Below are 24,598 nucleotides of genomic sequence, written 5' to 3'. Positions count from 1 at the left end.
AGCTGTTTCCCCAATGCCATCTACAGGCACTGGAAAAATCAAATGACAAGAAAGGACTACAGACAATGAGGTCTTGGAATGCAGTCCACTCACCCTCATTATATCACAGCTTCGTTGGGTGGCCGTTCTCCTTGTATGACTTATCCATACAGCTGTTCTATCATGAGGTAAAGTGGCGAAAGCCAAGCAAGGCCAAAATAAACAGTTTAAACATTTAATAAAGCAAAACCTCAGGAGAGGTCCTAGTTGGTGAAACGAAGTGTTTGCAGTGATAGAAATAGGCTACAAAAAGGCTCAGTGAGCATTTGTGAAAATGCTATACAGGATTTTGGTTTATTTAATGACAAAATGCCTGGTGCCTATGAAGCTTGAAGGTGTGTTATGAGGATTATTGATGAAGGTAAAACACTTTACCACAAAGTAAAAATTTTCCTATTCTATATATCAGATCATCTGGGCCCATGAAAGGGATTTTTAGCAATTATTTGTTTACTAACTATACATAGCCCTTCTAGCTCACAGGTAGACTTGACCTTCCAAGATTTTGTAACCTGATCAGCTGTGATTCCACTTCTCCAACTGTTCATCCATACTAAATTCACCCCATTGTCTCATTGAAGGAGTTCTCTGGTCAGAAATGGCAATACCATGCAGGGCAGAATGGCTATTGCTATGCAGTTGTTTTTTGTCTTTTTAGTTTTTTGTAAGTTAGCACTCTCCCTTTTAGGGGTGATGGCTTTTTTGAATGATCTGTACCAGAGCAGAGGGGTTGGAGTGTTATTGGTCTAGGACATACCTGAGAGTGACTTTTGTCCCCAGGCCATGATGATGGGGGCATGCTGTTGTCAGCAATCATGAAAGAAGTCACTGAGCTTTGGGGTCCCATACTCTCCAAATGGCCACATCTTTCTGGGGAAGAGAATCTGAGGCGGAGGACAACACTGAATGCTAGATGAAATCATCAGTCTCCAAATCAGCACTGCAGTGAAGCATGTGACTCTTTTCTTTTCTTTTTTTTAACAGTATTTGTTACATTCTTATTATGTGCCTGATACTTTACTAAGCACTGGGGTAGATATAAGGTAATCAGGTTGGACACAGTCCATGTCCCACTTGGGGCTCACAGTATTAATCCCCATTTTACAGATGAGATAACTGAGGCACAGAGAAGTTCAGTGACACACCCAAGGTCACACAGCCGAGAAGTGGTGAAGTTGTAATTACAACTCGTGTCCTTCTGACTCCCATCCCCATGCTCTGTCATCTAGGCCATGCTGCTTCTAATCTGAATAACTGTGGCCTAGGGCGACTAGTTCTAGTTCTCCAATATGGCAGAGGTCTATACTGAGCAAATATACCCAGAATCTAGAGAAACTTTTATCAACAAGCAGCTTGTGGTTCCAAAAATTAGAAGCAAACTAAAACTAGTCCTCTAGGCCGTAAGCTTCTTGTGGGTAGGGAACATGAATACCCTCTCTGTTATACTGTACTATCCCAAGAGCTTAGTACAGTACTCTGAGAAGCAGCGTGGCTCAGTGGAAATAGCATGGGCTGGGGAGTCAGAGGTCATGAGTTCAAATCCCGGCTCTGCCGCTTATCACCTGTGTGACTTTGAGCAAGTCACTTCACTTCTCTGTGCCTAAATTACCTCATCTGTAAAACGGGCATGAAGACTGTGAGCCCCACGTGGGACAACCTGATCACCTTGTATGCCCCCCAGCGCTAAGAACAGTGCTTTACACATAGTAAGCGCTTCTTAAAGGCCATCATTATTATTATTATTACTCTGAACTGAGTAAGGACTCAATAAATAGTATTGACTGACTGATTGATTGAAAAAGTTATCAAGCTCGCAGCTCCTAAAGTCCAATTCCCAGAAAAGCAGCTTCATAACTTTTTCAAACTTTATTTCAGCACCTCCCTCTTCTTTATCCCTGTTTAGATCCATATTTGGCTTTGGCGAATTTCAAAGTTTCCAACTAACCTATGCCATCCATCATACGTGTTTAGGGCAATCCCTAAATATGACCAATCCAAGAGTAATCTATCATTATTTCCATTGTAACTAGTGTTGACTGAATGGAGAAAACGTATCAAGAGAGTGATTAAACAAAAATTGAACAAGATCTCACAAATGGTAAAATTTGGAGGTTCTCCACTTCCTTCTTCAATTGGAAGCAGTTGCATATGGTGGTATCAAATGTTTAAGCACCTTTCTTTTCATGGAATTGGCTTTCTGCACTACAGAGTAGGTAATTCAAATGGGCACCCTTTCTTCCACCTCTGAACAGGTGCTGTCTTCATGGGGGCAAAGAGGGAGACGATCTCCAAGGGGTTGGCACCTAATTCGTCAGAGCCAATAGCTTTGACCGTCCCCCCAAGCCCTGATATCTCTCCCTCTCTGCAATCTCACATTTCCTCTGCCTTCAAGGCATCTCTAGCCCAAGCTTAACATGTTCAAAACAGAACTCCTTATCTTTCCACCCAAACCCTGTCCTCCCCCTGACTTCCCCATCACTGTAGACGGCACCACCATCCTTCCTGTCTCACAATCCCATAACTTTGGCGTTATCCTTGATTCCTCTTTCTCATTTACCACACATTCAATCCTTCCCTAAATCCTGTCGGTCCTATCCTCACAACATCACTAAAATCCACCCTTTCCTCTCCATCCAAGCTGCTACCACATTAATCCAAGCACTTATTCTTTCCTGCCTTGATTACTGCATCAGCCTCCTTGCTGACCTCCCAGCCTCCTGCCTCTCCTCACTCCAGTCCATACTTCACTCTGCTTCCCAGACCATTTTTCTATAAAAATGTTCAGGACATGTCACACCACTCCTCAAAAAACTCCAGTGGTTGCCCATCCATCTCCTCATCAAACAAACCCCTCGCCATTACCTTTAAAGAACTCCCTACCTTGCCCCCTCCTATCTCACCTCGCTACTCTCCTAATAATAATAATAATAATTGTGGTATTTGGTAAGCGCTTACTATGTGCCAGGCACTGTACTAAGTGCTGGTGTGGATACAAGCAAATCAGGTTGGACACAGTCTTGTCCTGGGTGGGGCTCACAGTCTCAATCCCCATTGTACAGATGAGTTAACTGAGGCACAGAGAAGTTAAGTGACTTGCCCAAGGTCACACAGCAGGCAAGTGGCGGAGCCGGGATTAGAATCCATAACCTTCTGACTCCCAGGCCCATGCTCTATCCACTTCGCCATGCTGCTTCTACAACCCAGCCTGCTCACTTCTGTCCTCTAATGCTAACCCTCTCTCAATGTACCTTGAGCACGCCTATCTCACCGCTAACTCCTAGTCCACATCCTGCCTCTGGCCTGCAATGCCGTCCCTCCTCAAATCTGCCAGACAATTACTCTCCCCTGGCTTCAAATCCTTATTGAAGGCACATCTCCTCCAAGAAGCCTTCCCAACTAATCCACTCCTTTCATTACCTCCCACTGCCTTCTGCCTCACCCTCATTTGCCGCCTTTATTCACACCCCCTCCCAGCCCCATAGCACTTATGTACATATCTGTCATTTATTAATTTGTACTGATGTCTATCTCCCCCCATCTAGACAGTAAGCTTGTTGTAGGCCGGGAATCTATTTCTGTATAGTACTAACCCAAGCACTTAGTACAGTGCTCTGCACACAGTAAGAGCTCAATAAATACGATTACATGAATGAATAAATGCTTTTTGGGCATGGTGGGCAATCACATCTATCCTGCCCCACATCTTGGAGGTGGAAGGGAACCAGAGATGGAGCAGAGATTGTGGCTACTCTTCTCCCCCGTCCAAACCCTTTCCAACAGGAAGAGACAGATGATGAGGATCAGGAGGCTCAGGATACAAAGTGGTTCCTCTTCCCCCAGGAGGAGCTATCTGCCCACCTCATCCCCCTCAAAGCAGGGGTTGAAGCTCAGGAGCCACAGTGGTGGTCATACTCATGGGACCACCCTAATATTTCACAGGCTGAGATCCATGGCCACAACAATGGAGCTGGTTGGTTTAGCCAAGGAGACAGCATAGCAGTGATCAGTCAATTTGACTAAAAAGCGGCAGTGTAGAATTTGTCTGGTCCTGTTGGGTGTGAGCTACAGCAACTTCTCTAGAGGTCAGACCCCCATCCCATCCCCAGTAAATCCCCTAGGCTGCCTGGTTGGGGTGAGGCAGGCTGGTGGATGGTTTTCTCACACAGCTTCAAGGTGGGGTGAGAGGAACCTCTCAAAACCAGCCTGGGGGGCCCAGAGGAGAATCAAAAAGTGACAATAGAGGAGGAAGTGTGCCTCCTACTCGACATTTTGCTTCCTCTTCCTCCTCACTTTGCCTCCCTTTCCATTCCTTCTTTCTCTGCCTCTTTTCTCTTCCTTTCCCACCCAGTTTTCCTCCCCTCCTTCTTCCTCTATTCCCCCAAAGCTCTGCCCCCTTAATATTCCCTCTCCATATTTGCCTTCTTACTCAAAATGAAGAGCTGGCACCCCTGTTCCTAGATACATTCTAAGCAGACTTTTATGCTATAGCAGTCGAGGAAACAGGGCATTGTCTAGGGAAAAAGAAAAAATGATAATAATAATAATAACAATAATAATAACTGTGTTGGTTAAGTACTCAGTATATACCAAGCACTGTACTAAGTACTAACACCCCTCTGCTTTCCCCTCCCCCTACCATCTCCCCTCACAGACCTTGACAAAAGTGAGAAGCAGCATGACATAGTAGATAGAGCATGGGCCTGTGAGTCACGAAGGTCATGGGTTCTAATCTGCCTCTACCACTTGTCTGCTGTGTGACCTTGGGCAAGTCACTTCACTTTTCTGGGCCTCAGTTTCCTCATCTGTAAAATGTGGATTGAGATTGTGAGCCCCGGTGGAACAGAGACTGTAACCAACCCAATTCACTTGTACTCACCCCAGCGTTAAGTATCGTGCCTGGAACATAGCAAGCGTTTAACAAATACCATAATTATGATTATTATTAAGTCCAGAGTCCAAGCTTCAGCTGAGCAACAAACCAAAACACCTCTGTTTGTATTGTGCTTAAGGACCACATGACCTAGTCAGGAAGATTACGGTTCCATGAGTTTTAACAAATGTTCTGGAATACACACCCGACAATTAGATGTCACTAACATATTATTGAAAGACCCAATTTGTGCATCACTAAGCAATATTCTACCACAGACATAAGAATTTGGCCCATATTTAGCATCGACCTCATTAGCACATGGTGAACAAAGAACATATGTGAAGTATTTTACTGTCTCAGAATGAGTAAGAAGTCCACAACTGAATTTACTAATGGAGTAAACGTATCAGTTGTAGGCAGAAGTCAGGTTTGCTCCTCGTGATTCATTCATTCATTCATTCATTCATTCAATCATATTTATTGAGCGCTTACTATGTGCAGAGCACTGTACTAAGCACTTGGAATGTACAGTTCGGCCACAGATAGACACAATCCCTGCCCAGTAATGGGCTCACAGTCTAAACGGGGGAGACAGACAGCAAAATAAGACAGAACAAAATAAAACAAGTAATCTGGTGTAAATATCATCAAGATAAATAGAATCATAGATATATACACATCATTAACCAATAGAGTAATAAATAATATATACAAATATGCACAGTGCTGTGTGGAGGGGGAAGGGGGAAGAGCAGAAGGCGGGAGAAGGGGGAATGAGGGGCTCAGTCTGGGAAGGCCTCCTGGAGGAGGTGAGCTCTCAGGACATTCCCATGATGTCATGACCTCGCAGTGTAACCCAACTTGAAGCTTGGTAAGTGAAACTGCATCCAAGGAACTGGTGAGTCCTGGTCACATCAGGCATACATGAAAGTTATCTCTTCTGTTGTTTTGCTTAATGTTTGTAGTGCCAGGTACTTTTTTCTCTTTTGTCTCTTTCCATGGGAAGCTTTTGATCTCTAGAGCCATTCCCTTCTTGATGGCAGGTCCATTCTCAGAAATTGACTCCCAGTTTTCAGGTGGAATGTAGCACCTGCTGAGGCTTTGTTTTACTCTGTCCTTAAAATGCTTACTCTTGCCCTCCCTGTTTTCAGTTTCCCCATCAATGGTAAAAAGCGCTTACTATGTGCCAAGCACTGTTCTAAGCACTGGGGTAGGTACAAGGTAATCAGGTTGTCCCACATGGGGCTCACAGTCTTCATCCCCATTTTACAGATGAGGTAACTGGGGCATAGAGAAGTGAAGTGACTTGCCCAAAGTCACAAAGCTGACAAGTGGCAGAGCCGGGTGAGCCCGTTGTTGGGTAGGGATTGTCTCTATTTGTTGCCGAATTGTACTTTCTAAGCGCTTAGTATAGTGGTCCACACACAGTAAGCGCTCAATAAATACAACTGAATGAATTTATTGAGCGCTTAAATGCAGAGCGCTGCACTAAGCACTTGAGAGATAAAAATACAGCAGAATTAGCAGACACATTTCCTGCCCATAACTAGCTTACAGTCTAGAGATTTACATTTTACAGAAAAAGAAAAGGAAGCCCATAGACGTTCAGTGTGTATTCCAAAAGCACACAGCCATAGCAGAGCTGGGACTAGATCCCAGGTTTCCTGATCCCTAGACCCGTGCTCTTTCCAACGGACCGCACTGATTCCTACCCTCAAGGGACCACCAACAACTTCTAGCTATTACCATCAATTAATCAATAGATAATATTCATTAAACAGTTATTGTGTGCAGAGCACTGTATTGGGTACTTAGGAGTTAGAAGACATAACCCTTACCCTTAATAAAAACTGGTATTTGTTAAGCGCTTCCTGTGTGCCAAGTTCTGGTAGATATAAGAAAATCAAGCCAGATACAGTCCCTGTCCCACATAGGGAAGCATACAATCTGTTGGGGGAGACCGACAGAAAATAAATTATAGATAGGAGGAAGAAGAGACTGGACAGATGAATGAGTAGATGAACAGTCGAGGCTGTAAATCGATAAGGGTGGTTGTGAGTTCATAAGTACTAAGGTAGAAGTTGGAAGGACATGACCTGGGTAGAAGAAAAATTAATTAGGGAAAAGTCTTCTCGGGGAGACCATTAGTCTGGTGGATTTGAACGGGGAGGGAGTTCAGGCAGGAGTGAGGTCAAGAGTAAAGGGATAGAAGGCAGGAGAGATGAAGCAGCATGGCCTAGTGAGAAGAGCACGGGCTTGGGAGTCGCAGGACATGGGTTCTAAACCCAGCTCTAGCACTTGTATGTTGTGCGACCTTGGACAAGTCACTTCACTGTGCCTCAGTTACCTCAACTGTAAAATGGGGATTAAGACTGTGAGCCCCACGTGGGACAAACTGATTACCTTGTATCTACCCCAGTGCTTAGAACAGTGCTTGGCACATAGTGAGTGCTTAACAAGTACCCTTATTATTATTATCATCAGATGAGAGTGAGGCACAGTAATAGGTTAGCTTTTACTGTAAGCTCACTGTGGGCAGGGAATGTGTCTACCAACTCTGTTGTATCGTATTCTGCATAGAGTAAGTGCTCAATAAATAACATCAATTGATTGACTGAGGAGGGAAGAGTGTGAGCAGGGATGCAGAGGGAGAAGGGAGTTATACCTAAGAAGAAAAGAGCTGATGTGCCTACTTCCGCCCCTGGCCTCCCCTAACACCAACCAGAGTGCAGGTAGCCACGCTTTGACTAAGGGAGAGCTAAATAGCCTGAGGCCAGAGTCAATTTTTGCACTGTTGAGGGGAAGAAGAAGAATGCCCCACCATTTCTGGAATGAGGGGACTCATTCATTGATCCATTCAATCATACTTATGAAGTACTTACTGTGTGCAGAGTGCTGTACTAAGCGCTTGGGAAAGTACTATACAACAGGAGTGACGATCCCTGCCCACAATAAGCTCACAGTCTAGAGGAGGGGAGACAGACATCAATACAAATGAACAGATACCCAACTCGAGCTGTTCGGAACCTCCTCAATCTTCGCCAGAGGTAGAACAGCTTTGCTCACTCCCGGACTTTCCTTAGGCTGAGCAAAAGGATCCGAGATTGGATTTCACAAGAAGTGTTCTTTCTAGTAAGGTGGAACATTTGAAAGCCTCGTGCAAAATGAAGGATAAAGAAGAGCTCTAAATCTGGATGGAAACCGGTTAACTGAAGCACTTACAGAAATTGCTTTCTATCCTCTGAATGGAAAGTGATCACAAGATTTAAAGTGAAAACATTGAGATGTAAACCTGACCTATTAAATCCTCTGCTATGGGGCTGTGGGGAAAATATCTTGTACCTATTTTCAGCAATAACAGTGGCTTTCATTGAAACAGGAAGGGAATGTATTTCGGTGATGTGAATTTAAAGTGTACAATTGCAGTAAATACGAAGCATAATTGGAACAATCAACAAAAGGTATATTGATTCAAATGGGAATAATGATCTCTGTAGAGAGCTGCGTTTTCAACCAAGTGAACCTCTTTGAAGCTAGAAATTTTATCATCATCATCAACATTCTTTGTTGAACTTACATTTAAATGGTGGAGACAAGCAGAAACAAATTACCAAATATATATTAGGTAAAAGTAAAAGCTCTTTGAAGGCAGGAACCATATTTTTCATGACTATTATATGTGCCCAAGTGTCTAGTACAGTATGCTGCACATAGCAGGTATGCAAATCAACTCTGTTTTGGATGATTGGTATGCTTATAAATGATACACACAAATATGCAAATAAGTAAATAAATGAAAACAGATAAATACTAGTACTAAGATGGCAAACGTAGCACCAGCATGACTTGGGGGAAAGCACATGGGTTTAGGAGTCAGAGGACCTGGGTTCTAATTTCGGCTCTGCCAAATGCTTGCTGTGTTACTTTGGGCAAGTCACTTAACTTCTCTGTGCTTCAGCTTCTTCAAATGGAAAAATGAGGATTTCATACCTTTTCTACTTCATACTTAAAATACAATCAATTGATTGACTGATTAATTACTTAAGACTGCTAGCCCCATGTGGGACAGGGACTATGTCTGACCTGATTAATTTATATCTACCCCAGTGCTTGGAACAGTGCTTGACACAAAGTAAGTGCTTAACAAATACCATAATAATAATAATAATAATAATGTTGGTATTTGTTAAGCTCTTACTATGTGCCGAGCACTGTTCTAAGCGCTGGGGTAGACATAGGGGAATCAGGTTGTCCCACGTGGGGCTCACAGTCTTAATCCCCATTTTACAGATGAGGGAACTGAGGCACAGAGAAGTTAAGTGACTTGCCCACAGTCACACAGCCGACAAGTGACAGAGCTGGGATTCGAACTCATGAGCCCTGACTCCAAAGCCCATGCTCTTTCCACTGAGCCACGCTGCTTCTCAATGACCAGAATGCCAGAAAGGTGGAGATTAATCAGGGAAGACTTCTGAGATGGTGTGATTTTTTTTAGGAGGTTTTGGGGCTAAGGATCCCATCACCCCCGCCAATTGTTCCGGACCTTTAACTCTCTCCTTAGGCCCCCTGTTCCTCCCCCTCCCCCATCTCTCACCCCCAATGATCTGGCCACCTACTTGATCACAAAAATCAACACAATCAGGTCTGAGCTCCCCAAAGTCACCTCTCCGCCTCTCCCTTCCCCCCACCAACCCACTCCCCTACTTTTCCATCCTTCCCTGCAGTATCCTCAGAGGAAATCTCCTCCCTCCTCGCAAGTGCCACCCCCTCCACCTGCGCCTCGGACCCCATTCCCTCTCACCTTATTAAAAACATCGCCCCTGCCCTCCTCCCTTCCTTAACTTCTATTTTTAACCACTCAATCTCCAATGGCTCCTTCCCCTCTGCCTTCAAACATGCCCACATTTCCCCCATCCTAAAAAAACCCGCTCTTGACCCCACTTCCACTTCCAGTTATCACCTTATCTCCCTACTACCCTTCCTTTCCAAAATCCTAGAACGAGTCGTCTACAATCGATGCTTAGAATTCCTTAACTCCCATTCTCTCCTGGACCCCCTCCAATCTGGCTTCCGTCCCCTCCACTCTACTGAGACTGCTCTCTCTAAGGTCACCCATGACCTCCTTCTTGCCAAATCCAATGGCTCCTACTCCATTCTAATCCTCCTTGACCTCTCTGCTGCCTTTGACACTGTCGACCATCCCCTCCTCCTCCATACCTTATCTCACCTTGGCTTCACAAACTCCGTCCTCTCCTGGTTCTCCTCTTATCTAGCTGGCCGGTCATTCTCGGTTTCCTTCGCAGGCACCTCCTCCCCCTCCCATCCTTTAACTGTTGGAGTTCCTCAAGGGTCAGTTCTTGGCCCTCTTCTGTTCTCCATTTACACTCACTCCCTTGGTGAACTCATTCGCTTTCACGGCTTTGACTACCATCTCTACGCAGATGACACACAGATCTACATCTCCGCCCCTGTCCTCTCCCCCTCCCTTCAGGCTTGCATCTCCTCCTGCCTCCAGGATGTCTCCACCTGGATGTCGGCCCGCCACCTAAAACTCAACATGAGCAAGACTTAGCTCCTCATCTTCCCTCCCAAGCCCGGTCCTCTCCCAGACTTCCTTATCACCGTGGATGGCACGACCATCCTTCCTGTCTCTCAGGCCCGCAATCTTGGTATCATCCTTGACTCGTCTCTCTCGTTCACCCCACACATCCTATCCGTTACCGAGACCTGCCGGTTTCACCTTTACAATATCGCCAAGATCCGCCCTTTCCCTTCCACCCAAACGGCTACCTTACTGCTACGGGCTTTCGTAATATTCCAGCTAGACTACTGTGTCAGCCTTCTCTCTGATCTCCCTTCCTCCTCTCTCGCCCCACTCCAGTCGATTCTTCACTCTGCTGCCCGGCTCATTTTCCTGCAGAAACGATCTGGGCATGTCACTCCCCTTCTTAAACACCTCCAGTGGTTGCCTTTCAACCTCCACTCCAAACAAAAACTCCTCACTCTAGGCTACAAGGCTCTACATCACCTTGCAGCGTGGCTCAGTGGAAAGAGCCCGGGCTTGGGAGTCAGAGGTCATGGGTTCAAATCCCTACTCCGCCACTTGTCAGCTGTGTGACTGTGGGCAAGTCACTTAACTTCTCTGTGCCTCAGTTACCTCATCTGTAAAATGGGGATTAAAACTGTGAGCCCCATGGAGGACAACCTGATCACCCTGTATCTACCCCAGTGCTTAGAACAGTGCTCTGCACATAGTAAGCGCTTAACAAATCCCAACATTATTATTATTATTGCCCCTTCCTACCTCTCCTCCCTTCTCTCTTTCTACTGCCCACCCCACACGCTCCGCTCCTCTGCCGCCCACCTCCTCACCATCCCTCGGTCTTGCCTATCCCGCCGTCGACCCCTGGGCCACGTCCTCCCACGGTCCTGGAATGCCCTCCCTCACCTCCACCAAACTAATTCTCTTCCCCTCTTCAAAACCCTACTTAAAACTCACCTCCTCCAAGAGGCCTTCCCAGACTGAGCTCCCCTTCTCCCTCTACTCCCTCTACCGCCCCCCCTTCACCTCTACGCAGCTTAACCCTCTTTTCCCCCCATTTCCCTCTGTTCTACCTTCCCATTCCCTCAGCACTGTACTCGTCTGCTCAACTGTATATATTTTCATTACCCTATTTATTTTGTTAATGAAATGTACATCGCCTTGATTCTATTTAGTTGCCATTGTTTTTTACGAGATGTTCTTCCCCTTGACTCTATTTATTGCCATTGTTCTTGTCTGTCTGTCTCCCCCGATTAGACTGTAAGCCCGTCATACAGCAGGGACTGTCTCTATCTGTTGCCGACTTGTTCATTCCAAGCGCTTAGTACAGTGCTCTGCACATAGTAAGTGCTCAATAAATACTATTGAATGAATGAATGAATGAATGAATGAATGAGGTTTGATAGATTTAAGGGGAGGAGACTTCAAGAAGGGGGAGTATTGAGAGCAATAGGTGGGAGAAGCAAGAGTTATATTGTATTTATTCATAATTGCTTCTCTTTTACATTATTTTTGCAACACAAAAACAAGGGTATTATTGGGCAGGGTCACATAAGAATTGAGTCTAACAATAAGGGGAAAAGGAGAAAAAAGGAGGAAGAAAGGGAGGGGACAAGGAAGAGATAGGGAAGAATATATTTGAGACTGTACCTCTTATTCATTCATTCATTCAATAGTATTTATTGAGCGCTTACTATGTGCAGAGCACTGTACTAAGCGCTTGGAATGTACACTTGGGCAACAGATAGGGACAGTCCCTGCCCAATGACGGGCTTACAGTCTTATCATTTTTGCACCCTACCATATGCTACGGAAAAAGGCACTCAGTGAATTTTTCTCCCCACACCCCTTCCCACCCCAGAGTTCAAATGTCTCAGTGGAAAAACTTCCTTCTCCAGCGAGAGCCTGCCACTGTGGTGTTAGCACATTTTGACCCTTCTCTTCTTCCTACCCCCATGCATGCCGTTATAACTGCTTCAGTTATGTAATGTAAAAAAATATATATTTTATTTCCTCTTCAAAAATCAAGGAGGGTAAACTTTGCAGTGGAGGTAATTATGTGAATAAACCAGGTAATTAAAAGTTAGGTCGTTAGGGTTACATGACAGCATGGCAATATAATTCTGCTCTAAGAAATTTTGTCAAGTTGTCCCCTAATGGTAACTCCTAGTGGCAAAAAATAAGCCCAGTACTACTTTTCCCTTTCCCTGGCTCTATAAAACTTTCTTTCCCCATTTTCCTGCAGCTTCTATATATGTTGACCCTCTCTGTGAACTAACACCTCCTCCCAACACCACAGTTCCCCCATATTCCTCCCCAACTTTTCTACCTGGTTTTGCTGCCACTGGTCATTTCCCTAATAATTGTGCTATTGGTTAAGTGCTTACAATGTGCCAAGCACTATTGTAAATGCTGGGATAGATCCAGGATCGTCAGGGTAACATGAAGCTCCCAGTCTAAGGAGGAGGGAAAACGGGTACTGAATCCCCATTTTACAGATGAGGGAACTGAGGCACCGAGAAGTGAAGTGAATTGCCCAAGGTCACACAGCAGGCAAGTGACAGAATCAGGATTGGAACCCAGGTCCTCTGATTCCCAGACCTGGGGTCTTTTCACAAGGCCACACTGCTTCTCAAGCTTCCCTGGCTTGCAGCTCCCCCCATTTCAGAACTGCCAGAGTTGAAGGAATGGGGATAGACTGGGGCTGGGGGGCAAGAGAATGACTGTGTTTCCTCCTCAGGCCACCTTTTCTATCTGCCCTGGTCTGGCTCTGGCCAAGGTCCAGTGGATTAGGAGGTCTCAGGAGGAGGACTGTAAGTGGGGTAAGTGACCAGTGACAGCAAAACAAGGTAAAAATTAAATAAGCAGTGGAGGAGATGGAAGAAGAACTACAAGGTGACCATGGGGGGTGGGGGGGAGGTGCACAGGAGCCGTGGGGTAACAGGGAAAGTTCACTCACTCATTCAATCATATTTATTGAGCACTTAATGTATGCAGAGCACTGTACCAAGTGCTTGGAAAGTACAATTCAAATTGGAAAGTTGTAAAGAGCTGTGGCACCTCTCAAGGTTACACCTGGAGAGTTTCAAGTACTCTACCAGTCTCAGCTACTAGAGGTAGAGTCAAGCAGAGGTGCACCCATTCCATTCCTAGCTTGGCCAGTGGCCAGCGAGTGGAAGGCAATCTGCTACAAATCAAAACTCACCCGTGCTGGGCAGCAGCGGCACAGGAGAGAGTCGAGAGCAGAGACTCAGGTTTACTGTGCAGAAGGAGGCAATGGTAAACCGCTTCCGTATTTTGACCAAGAAAACTCTATGGATCCACTACCAGAACAATTGCAGATGGAGAGCGGGGCATTCTGGGAGAGATGTACCCGTGGCGTCGCTATGGGTCGGAAACGACTCGACGGCATATGACAAAACAAGAAAGAGCTGTGGGGCAGCCTAGGACTGGGCTGATGGGTGGGATTTACTTTATCAGCCACCACCCAGGGACACAGGCAAGGGAATACTTGCCAATCTTACCTTGGAAAAGAATAAAAGTCACCACATCAAGTACCCCTTGAGGGGACTGGAAGACGGAGAGCAATATTCTTGATTGCAAGCTTCTCCATGGCAGGAACATTGCTTACCTACTGTTTGTTGTACTCACCTAAGCACTCTGAGAGTACAATGTTTTACACACAGTAAGAGCTCAATAAAAAACATTTATTGATCAGACTGATGAGGAAGCAGCTAATAGAAAGCCTGTCTGAGGGCAAATATAGCAAATCACTTTCAAGTAATTTCTTTGCCAGTAATTAACTCACCCAATTTGCAAGAAAACTAATTCTTGTCTTTCTCCCTCTCTTCACCACCATGTACTACATTTGGGCACACTCCAATGTCTATTAAGTATTTTTGTGCTTCTAAAAATTTTAAAATGAAGTAACATTTTTAAATAGCAAGAGAGAATAATTCCATCAGTGAGATCAAAGCTCCCAAATTTCATTCTAAAGGGAAGTTTAATCAGAAATGCAGTTAAATTTGGTATTCAAAATAGTTTAATCACACCTAGGTTAACAACAGCAAAGTTCTACGACAGTGATCTAACATAAAAAATGGGTTACAGATAATAAAAAAATTTGCCCTGTCTCAAGAACTTGCCCTGAGAATAGTATATTAAGGGGCCATGTGTGCTTTGAAAAGCAAGGGGCATGAAGAGTTAAGGATTTTTCAGTGTCTCTCACAGGACAATCAAGCACCCAAATGCAGGAAAATGTCTCAGAATTACAGAGAGAAACATCCAGCTGTGGGCAATTAAAGATTTACCATATTAAACAACGAGAACATTTCAAAGGTTGGGGGAAGGAGGTAGTGGGCAAAAGACCCCCTCACCAGGGAGGCAGTGGCTAAAATGATTTCCCTGACCCAGCCCGACAAAAGAACTGTAGCAATGTCATTTGAAGAGCCACCTCTGTCTCTGCAGATCAAATAATGTGCAAATGCCAACAACCTTAAGGATCGCCAATCACCAAGATTATTCCTAACTTGCAATTTCAGGAACCTCTATCCTGCCCCAGAAGGTGTGGGATGGGAAAGAACTATCCATTTCAATTCTTTGAAGGATCATTTCCTTCCCTTGACAGCGCTAGAATAAATATGTCATATGTCCCTTTCTGGATGTTCAGCTTTTTTGCAAGAGTACCATCATGGATGCCGAGGAGCCCTGCTTTCCTCTCAATTGAAATCTTAATTCCTTAATTTCTCTTTCTAAAAGCAGCTCCAGTCAACATTCCACCATTTAGAAAGAAAAGCATCAAAATTATCCCACAGTCTTCAAAGGAAAATAAAGAGGAGCAAAATTGACAGGATTATTTGCTTCTCTTAAAAATAAATCTCCAATGCAAAGAGGAAAGGTGGGAATTGGATGGGAAAATGCAGCCGGAGAAACCTTTCCCCTGGCTAGATCTGCTCAAGCAGACTCAAGCTGAGGAGATGAATCTATTTGAAAGGCATGTGTGTAAATAGAAATCAAATACAATAACAAGCCTTTGAACCTGGAAACAAAAAGGAAAGTAAATCCAAGAAAGAAAACAAAGACCCTGCAGAATTTAGGGATTCTTTCCCAGGAAACCAGTTCTGGGCAGAGGACAAACATCTGGAATAACAGAATTTGAGGTTTAATTGGCAATGGAATCCAAAGTATTTCTCGGTTCATTTTTATCAGAGGCCCAGATGCAATGGCTTGGAAATTATTTAGACTAATCAAAACCATAGAGAAATATGTTTCTTCCATATGACGTCCAATTTAGAATGGGAGAGGTGACATCAACTTTGACTTCCCAAGTTTATGAGATGACCCACATTCACTGGGCTTTGACATAGAAACCTAATCCAAAAAGATGCAGGTGCATTTCCCTCAAAAATATACCTTGGTTTTTCCAGTCTGATGACATGAAATTGGCTTCATCTTTCCTTGATTAAAAAAGCCCCTGAACTTAGAACAGATTATAGTTCAACCTGGATTTCTCCGAGGTCACCTGCCGTTAGGAGCAGATCTTTGGCAAGACTGGGAGATCTCAAGGGAGTTGAGCAGAGCTGGCTCTTGGGTATCCTTGAAACGCCCCTCCTCCTCTTCCCCCTCCCACATATTCTAGCAACACTCCCAGATTCTTACTAGGGTAGAACTGTGTAGGGATGTGTTCCAGCAGTTGCTATGGTAACAGCAGTCCTCCATGACACAGGAGTGACCCAAGCCCTAGGCTGATCCCCTAAATGAGCCTAGCTACCAAAGAGTCTATAGGGGCATGTCCCGGACAGGGGGATCTGCTGAGCATCCACATGAAGGACAAAACAGAGTCTCCTTCCCAGAACAACGGATGTGGGAACCTTCATTTTCCATAGCCTCCATGCTAATTGAGGATACAGGATCTACAAGGGGGCGTTTGGTGACCAGGACTGACTCCCTTCTGCTGCATCACAGCTCTGCAGTTAATCCCCTTTAGCACATAAATCATATAGCACTAAGGATGCAGCATGGCTCAGTGGAAAGAGCACGGGCTTGGGAGTCAGAGGTCATGGGTTCTAGTCCCGGCTCCGCCGCTTGTCAGCTGTGTGACTTTGGACAAGTCACTTAACTTCTCTGTGCCTCAGTTACCTCATCTGTAAAGTGGGGATTAAGACCGTGAGCCCCATGTGGGATAACCTGATCACCTTGAATCCCCCCAGCGCTTAGAACAATGCTCTGCACATAGTAAGTGCTTAACAATTGCCATCATTATCATTATTATTACATAAATCTGGTTTTATTCAGTCTCATTGTCCATCATTAGTATTGTAATGACTTTACAAACCGATTCAGAATCATCCATATGGCATTGTCGGTATATGCTTAAAGAACAGTCATTACCATACAGTACCTCCTAGGCTCCATCACTTGTCAGCTGTGTGATCTTGGGCAAGCCACTTAACTTCTCTGTGCCTCAATTACCTCATCTGTAAAATGGGGATTAAGACTGTGAGTCCCATGTGGGACAACCTGATTACCTTGTATCTACCCCAGCATTTAGAACAATGCTTGACACTTAGTAAGTGCTTAACAAATACCATCATTATAACTATTATTATTACTAGCTCAAAGATATTCGTTGGTGCTTGTAGACTGTTGAATTGAAAAAGTTTTCCAGTTACTCAAAAGTCTATCTGACTCCAGTGTCCAAGTCCCTTGGTATCAATCAATCGATAGGGTTTATGTTTTTTAAAATGGTGTTTGTTAAGCACTTACTATGTGTCAAGGACTGTTCTAAGTGCTGGGGGAGATCCAAGTTAATCAGTTCGAAAACCATCCCTGTTCTACATGGGTCTCACAGTCTAAGTGGGAAGGAGAAATGGTACTGAGCTCACTGTGTACCGGGAACGTGTCTACCAACCCTGTTATATTGTACTCTCCAAAGTGCTTAGTACAGTGCTCTACGCACTTTAAGTGCTCAGCAAATACCATTAATTGACTGATTTTCCATTAGAGGAAACTGAGGCACAGAGAACTTAAGTGACTTCCCCAAGGTCACTACAGGGTCTCTTTGTTCCCCCAGTTTGAGAAGCACCTTATATTTTCATCCTGGTAGCCTATAACCATGTAACTCACTCTTGGCAATCCTTCAAAAGAAGGATCTTCTTATTCTGGGATTCTTTCTATAGGAGACTTCAGATTTTTCACATGTTTGTTTTTAGCTGTTTTTTTTTTCCCAGAAGCAAAATATTTCTTCTTGTTACAATCAGATCTTTCAAACTAATAGGGAATGTTCATCAAGGGGAATAATTTTAGGAGTGAGGTGTGAAAATATAAACTTTTATTTTTAAACTCTTTAACTCCAAATGAGTAAATCTTAAATAGTAACAAATGCAACAGGCAAGTGGCAGATCTGGGATTAGAACCCAGGTCCTCTGACTCCCAGGCCCAGCACCATACTAAGCACTTGGGAGAGTACATTACAATTGGTAGACATGAACCCTGCCCTTGAGGAGACAAGCATTGAAATGAATTATAGGTAAGGGATGCAACCAAGTATAAGGATACGTACAGAAGTGCCGTGGGGGTGAGGATAAAGGGAGTACTTAAGTGCTTAGGGGTTGCAACGAAGCGCAGGTGTGCAGTAATAAGGAAGAAAAATAGGGTTGGAGGATGAGAATTTAGTCAGGGAAGGTTTCATGGAGAGAATATGATTTCAGTAGGTCCTTACAGAGGAGGAAAGAGCTGATATGCAGAGAAGCAGCATGGCTTAGTGGAAAGGGTCCGGGCTTGGGAGTCAGAGGACGTGGGTTCTTATCCCCCTCTGCCACTTGTCTCCTTGGGCAGCAGACCCTGGGCAAGTCACTTCACTTCTCTGTGCCTCAGTTACCTCATCTGTAAAATGGGGAAAGAGTTTGAGCCCCACGTGGGACAACCTGATTACCCTGTATCTACCCCAGGGCTTAGAACAGTGCTTAACACATAGTAAGCACTTAACTAATACCATAATTATTATACGTTGGATATGTAAGGGGAGGGAGTTCCAGGCAGGAGGCAGAACATCAACAAGGGGTCTACAGAAAGTGAAATGAGAGCAAGAGACAGTGAGTAGGTTGGTATTAAAGGAGTGAAGGGTGAGGCTAGGTTGAAGTGAGAAAGGAGCAGCATGGCCTAGTGGAAAGAGCTTGGGGCTGGGAATCAGAGGACCTGGGTTTTAATACAGGCTCTGCCATTTGCCTGCTGTGTCACCTTAGGAAAGTGACTTACCTTCTCTGTGCCTGAGTTTCCTAATCTGTAAAATAATAATAATAATAATTAAAAAAACTGAGCTCCTCATCTTCCCTCCCAAGCCCGGTCCTCTCCCAGACTTCCCTATCACCGTGGATGGTACGACCTTCTTTCTCATCTCTCAGGCCCGCAACCTCGGTGTCATCTTTGATTCGTCTCTCTCGTTCACCCCACACATCCGATCTGTTACCAAGACCTGCCGGTCTCACCTTTATAATATCGCCAAGATCCGCCCTTTCCTCTCCACCCAAACGGCTACCTTACTGCTACAGGCTCTCGTAATATCCCGGCTAGACTACTGTGTCAGCCTTCTCTCCGATCTCCCTTCCTCCTCTCTCGCCCCGCTCCAGTCTATTCTTCACTCCACTGCTCGGCTCATCTTCCTGCAGAAACGATCTGGGCATGTCACTCCCCTTCTTAAAAACCTCCAGTGGTTGCCTATCAACCTCTGCTCAAAACAAAAACTCCTCACTCTAGGCTTCAAAGCTCTCCATCACCTTGCCCCTTCCTACCTCTCCTCCCTTCTCTCTTTCTACTGCCCACCCCGCACGCTCCGCTCCTCTGCCGCCCACCTCCTCACCGTCCCTCGGTCTCGCCTATCCCGCCGTCGACCCCTGGGCCACGTCCTCCCGCGGTCCTGGAATGCCCTCCCTCCTCACCTCCGACAATCTAATTCTCTTCCCCTCTTCAAATCCCTACTTAAAGCTCACCTCCTCCAAGAGGCCTTCCCAGACTGAGCTCCTCCCTTTTTTCCCTCTGCTCCCTCTACCCCCCCTTCACCTCACCGCAGCTAAACCCTCTTCTCCCCCCTTTCCCTCCCTTCCTCCCCCTCTCCCGTCCCACCCCCTCAGCACTGTACTCGTCCGCTTAACTGTATATATCTTCATCACCCTATTTATTTTGTTCGATGAGATGTACATGACCCTGATTCTATTTATTTGCCATTGTTTTCATGAGATGTTCTTCCCCTTGACTCTATTTATTGCCATTGTTCTTGTCTGCCTGTCTCCCCCGATTAGACTGTAAGCCCATCAAAGGGCAGGGACTGTCTCTATCTGTTGCTGATTTGTACATTCCAAGCGCTTAGTACAGTGCTCTGCACATAGTAAGCGCTCAATAAATACGAATGAATGAATGAATGAATGAATGAATGAATGAATGAATGAATAAATAAAATGGGGATTCAATTCCTGATCTTCCCCTTACTTAGGCTGTGAGCCCCATGTGGAACAAAGACTGTGTCTGCCCTGAATAGCTTGGATCTACCCCAGTGCTTAGAACAGTGCTTTACATATAGTAAGCATTTAATAAATACCATCATTATTGTTATAATCAGTAGAGGAGTGAGGATATATAATGGGGAGAGAGCTGATTGAGTGCCTTGAATCTGACGGAGAGGAGTTTCTGCTTGATGTGGAGTTGAACGGGAAATCATTAGAGGCATTTGAGCAATGGGGAGGCATGTGCAGATGATTTTTTAGAAAGATGATCAAGGCGGCAAAGTGTCGCCTGGAGAAGCAAGAAGCTGGAGGCAGGGAGGTCAGCAAGGAGGCTGACATAGTAGATGAGAGCGGATATAAGTTCTTGAAGCAGTGTGGCAGCAGTTTGGATGGAGAGGAAGGAGTAACCTCTGGAGATGTTGGGGAGATAGAAATTGACAACATTTAGTGACTGACTGAATATGTGGGTGGAATGAGAGAGCTGAGTCAAGGATAATGTCAAGGATGTGGGATTGTGAACCAGAAAGGATGGTGGCTTTGTCATGGGAGAGTTGAGTGGAGGAAAAAGTTTGGGAGGGAAGGAGGAAGAAGCAGGCTGGCCTAGCGGAAATAGCATAGTCCTGGGAGTATGAGGACCTGGTTTCTAATTTCGGTTCTGCCACTTGCCTGCTGGGGCTGAAGATACCAGACATTTAATTTATCTGTGCCTCAAGTTCCTCAACTGTAAAATGGGGATTCAATACCTGTTCTCCCTCCTGCTTAGACTATCAGCCCTTTTTAAGACAGAGGCTCTGCCTGAACTGATTACCTTGTACTTACTCCAGCACTTAGAGCAGTAGAGAAGTAGCGTGACTCAGTGGAAAGAGCACGGGCTTGGGAGGCATAGGTCATGGGTTCTCCTCCTGGCTCTGCCACTTATCAGCTGTGTGACTTTGGGTAAATCACTTAACTTCTCTGTGCCTCAGTTACCTCATCTGTAAAATGGGGATTAAGAGTGTGAGCCCCAAGTGGGACAACCTGATCACCTTGGTGGAGAGTCAGGATTAGAATCCAGGTCTTCTGGTTATCAATTTTGTGCTTTTTCCATTAGGACAAGCTTCTTTTCCTCTTTGCATCTTCAAGGTGGTTACAGCATAGACTAGGTTGAACAGGACTGGATTTTACACACAGCTCTGCTTCACTCAGACAGTCATGGGGAGAAGATCAGACAGGGCACTTTCATCAACCATATGATTGTGGAGTAGCCTAAGGATTCATGTGAACTTCTCAGGCAGCCAAATTTACTTACCAATTGTCAGAGTTCTATCGGAACCACATAATCATGCAGCACTTTTTCATAGAATAATTGTCTTCCTGACAGCACAAAGCACTCAAACTTGCTAATTTGCCAAGCAATAAATCCACCAAATTCTCCTGTTTCTTTTGAGACAAAAAGAAAGCCCAAAATAGTCACCCCTCCACAGTATCTCTGGAACAGATGTCTCAAAATACCACAGAGTGATCATCAGTCAATGGTATTTAAGCAAATGACTCCTGAAGTAAAAAAAAAAATCCTTCCTCTCTTACCTTCCTCTCCCTCTTCTTGATTCTCCCTGGCATCTTCCTTCCCAACCTTGGTTTATGCAATTCAAGGTATGTTGAGTCTGTGTCTCTAGAATCCAGCCTATGCCTTGTGATTTTTTTAGTTAGACTCTTCGAGGTAGGGACAAGCTGGGGAATGACCATTTCAGTCTGCTATGGGGACAAAACAAATTACTATTTTCTTTCTTTTCCCTCCTTTCTACATCACCTATGTATTTAGGTCCATACCCTCTAAGCCCTTGGCTCTTCCTACCTGCACCTTTTTAAATGTCTACCTCTCCTGCTAGATTGTAAGTTCCTTCCTTCCTTCATTCATTCAATCGTAATTACTGAGCACTTACTGTGTGCAAAGCATTGCACTAAGAGTACACAAGAGCACTGTACTAAGAGTATATAATAGAATTATATAAATATGTACATATATACACATGTGCTGTGGCGGGGAGGGGAGTAGAACAAAGGGAGCAAGTCGGGGTGATGGGGAGGGGAGGGAAGCAGAAGAAAAGGAAGGCTTAGTCTGGGTGGGCCTCCTGGAGGAGGTGAGCCTTCAGTAGGGCATTGAAAGGGGGAAGTTCCTTGAGGGCAAGGATCATTTTTACCTGCTCTGTTGTATAATACTCTCCCAAGTTCTTAGTACAGTGTTCTGCAACCAGTAAGCATTCAATAAATGCAATTGATTGATTGTTTTTAATAGCAATATTCATTCAGGAAGCTACTAATGGATTTGTAACTCACTACAATACCTCTTGTTCCCCTAGTTTGAGGGGCACCTTATATTTTCATCCTGGTAGCCTATTACCATGTTTCTCACTCTTGGCTACCCCTCAAAAGAAGGGTCTTCTTATTCTGGAATTCTTTCTTTAGCAATCCTCACATTTTCACAACTTTTTTTTTCTTTTCCAGAAGGAAAATATTTGTTGTCATTAAAACCAAATCTATCAAGCTAATAGGGAATGTTCATCAAGGGGAATGATGTTAAGAATGAGGTGTGAAAATCTAAACTTTTATTTTTAAACCCTTTAACTCCAAATGAATAAATCTTAAAATGCAGTCTGCCATCGCTAAATAAATTTTATGTTTTCATTGATCCTTCAGCAGTCCTGTCACAGTTGGCATCCTGAACAACATGTGCTCTGAGCAGGGTGGGTGAAAATCTCATGGCTGCAGGTGTAAATAAAATCAATCTGCTCATTTTGGCAAATGTCTTATTGATTTTAGTTGTTAAATGCATGCTTTTACCTCCACCTTCATCAAGTATGTTGATACCTTTATGTCAGGAACCTTGAAGAGCTAGAGGGTTAAGAAGCTTCTTGTTGTTTCTGTGTTTCTGAAAGTACTGGCTGCGAGGGGCAGTCAGAAATAGAAAGAGCCAGGGGAGGAGTGGTAGAGACAGCAAACTCAAAGGGAAAAATGGACTGGGAGAACTCACTGAACCTTGAAGGAAACAAGGAAATACTTCTTCACCCAGCAGGCGGTAAGTATATGGAATTCATACCCACAGAAAGCCAGGCAACTGAAAATAGCAGCTGATTCAAGAGAGATTTGGATAAATCTATAGGGGAGCCTTCCATAATGGATTACTGGAGGCAAAGTTAGGAGCTGTTAGATCAGTTGCCATTAGGTGGGATATCCCAGAGGGCCCAGGCATCACACGGTTTCTGTTGTCTGCATCAGTGACAGTCTACTGAATCGGATGAACCATTGGTCTGAATTCAGAATAACAGTGCTCTTCTTAGCTAATCTGAGCCAAAGAATGGGTCAAAGAGTGAGGATCTGTGACAGCAGGGTAACTGACAACTCAAGGATCTCTATTCTTTTTGGACTAATGAGTGCTTGCTGTATGACTGATTGATTTGATTACTGATTACTTTGATCTCTCTCAACCTCAGGTTCTTTCTCTGAAAAAAACAAAGGTAATAGCAAACTATCGCCCAACACCATCCTCAGGAATAATTAACAAGCATCATCAGTGGCCCCAGGGCAAACAGAGTATAAAAAATCATCAGCCGTCTAAGGAAAGCAGAGACTGTGATGAAAAAGGGAGCCAGCCATAAAAAGAGATGCTTGGAGAGAAAATGGGAAAGGTCAAGTAGAAAGGCAGAATGGAGAAATTGGGATAGTCTTGTCTTATGCCGTCAAGTCGTTTCCAACCCATAGCGACACCATGGACACATCTCTCCCAGAATGCCCCGTTCTCCATCTGCAATCATTCTGGTAGTGGATCCATAGAGTTTTCTTGATAAAAATATAGAAAGGGTTTACCATTGCCTCCTTCCGCGCAGGCAACTCGAGTCTCTGCCCTCGACTTTTCCCTGCCGCTGCTGCCCAGCACGGGTGAGTTTTGACTTGTAGCCGATTGCCTTCCACTCACTAGTCACTGGCCAAGCTAGGAATGGAATGGGTATGTCTTTGCTTGACTCTCCCTCCTGTAGCCAAGACTGGTAGAGTACTGGAAACTCTCCAGCTGTGACCCTGAGAGTGGTGGGATAGTCTAGGTAGCTCGAAATTTGAGTTTTCCCAAATGAATAGAATACTCATGTTCCCTACCTCTTTTCATACATACATCTCCAGAAACACCCACAAAGATGTGGATATATTTGCAATCAATCATATTTACTGGGCTCTTAACTTTGTGCAGAGCACTGTACTAAGCACTGGCGAAAGAACAAAATACCAAAGTTTGTAGACATGATCCATAAGGAGCTTGCAGTCTAGAGGGGGAGACAGACATTAATATAAACAAATAAGAGATATGTACATTAAGTGCTGTTGGGCTGAGGGAGGGTGAGTGCTTAGCACATAGTAAGCACTTAACAAATACCATTATTATTATTATTATTCATTCAATAGTACTTACTGAGAGCTTACTATGTGCAGAGCACTGTACTAAGTGCTTGGAATGTACAAATCGGCAACAGATAGAGACAGTCCCTGACCATTGACGGGCTTACAGTCTAATCGAATAATAATAATGCTGGTATTTGTTAAGCGCTTACAATGTGCAGAGCACTGTTCTAAGCACTGGGGGAGATACAGGGTAATCAGGTTGTCCCACGTGAGGCTCAC

At 44.5% G+C, this 24,598-nt stretch overlaps 2 non-coding genes across 2 annotated transcripts; one reads left to right on the top strand and one right to left on the bottom strand.

Annotated features, from left to right (window-relative positions):
• Positions 1–13,511: 13,511 nt before the first annotated feature.
• On the top strand, positions 13,512–13,649 carry LOC114808326. The gene has a single exon (XR_003756172.1). It is a non-coding gene; the product is annotated as a small nucleolar RNA SNORA7 (small nucleolar RNA).
• Positions 13,650–23,876: 10,227 nt separating this feature from the next.
• LOC114808531 lies at positions 23,877–24,014 on the bottom strand. The gene has a single exon (XR_003756378.1). It is a non-coding gene; the product is annotated as a small nucleolar RNA SNORA7 (small nucleolar RNA).
• Positions 24,015–24,598: the final 584 nt, after the last annotated feature.

This window comes from Ornithorhynchus anatinus, chromosome X5 (genome assembly GCF_004115215.2).
Source record: "Ornithorhynchus anatinus isolate Pmale09 chromosome X5, mOrnAna1.pri.v4, whole genome shotgun sequence".
Lineage (NCBI taxonomy): Eukaryota > Metazoa > Chordata > Mammalia > Monotremata > Ornithorhynchidae > Ornithorhynchus > Ornithorhynchus anatinus.
The sequence above is the reverse complement of the archived record's forward strand: the minus strand, read 5'-3'. Positions and strand labels throughout refer to the sequence as shown.